Source organism: Phyllobates terribilis, unplaced genomic scaffold (genome assembly GCF_046119375.1).
Source record: "Phyllobates terribilis strain yellow unplaced genomic scaffold, ASM4611937v1 Scaffold_4__5_contigs__length_816908805, whole genome shotgun sequence".
In the NCBI taxonomy this organism is placed as follows: Eukaryota; Metazoa; Chordata; class Amphibia; order Anura; family Dendrobatidae; genus Phyllobates; species Phyllobates terribilis.
In genome coordinates, this window is record NW_027362764.1 from 675,571,960 (window position 1) to 675,572,672 (window position 713).

Sequence of the window (713 nt, forward strand, 5' to 3'; positions counted from 1 at the left end):
AAGCAGAAGACCTTTGCAGGCAACACGACCCTCCCCCCTGAAGAGCAGCTCAAAGTCTCTGGCAACCATCTCACCCTCTTCCTTCATTCACCCCTGGACGTCTCGCTCCGCCCCCAAGTTACGGGTCCAGCTTGCTCTTTCTGTCACATTACCGCGATGAAGGGTTTAGCCTGCAGGAGAACCTGCGCCGAGCCATTTTTAAAGACACCTGATGCGGCGGGTGAATCACTGCTAAACAAACCACACCTGTAGGGACGGCACAGACTTTGCATGGACCCTTCGGAGCCCGCACCGTCACGGCCAGATTGCTCGCCACCAAGCGATCCTGAGAAAGGCTGGCCGGGCGAAGAATCGAGCAACTTCTACTGGCCATACCACCTTGGATATGCCCGATTACATCTGATCTCGGAAGCAAAGCAGGGCTGGACTCGGACAGTACTTGGATGGGAGACCTCCTGGGAACACCGGGTGCTGTAGACCATTTTGATAACGTTTTTACCTACTGCACAGCTCGGCTAGAATGGAACGGCGGCTTGCCGGACACCGACCTTAAGTAACTTAGATGATGGAAGCCCCAAGGCCTCTGAGCCAGTTGGCAGCTAAGTACGCTACCCCGCCGCCTTCACGCAGGCCTGACACCGAGTTCCTTGCGACGGCTAGGAGTGCTTATTGACTCCGCAGCTCGCCGTGTTGAAATGATGGCGTTAAAAGCA

The 713-nt window shown here is 55.8% G+C and overlaps 1 pseudogene; it reads left to right on the plus strand.

Moving 5' to 3' along the window:
- The first annotated feature begins 360 nt into the window (after positions 1 to 360).
- On the plus strand, positions 361 to 480 carry LOC141268271 (5S ribosomal RNA; annotated as a pseudogene).
- The last annotated feature ends 233 nt before the right edge of the window (positions 481 to 713 follow it).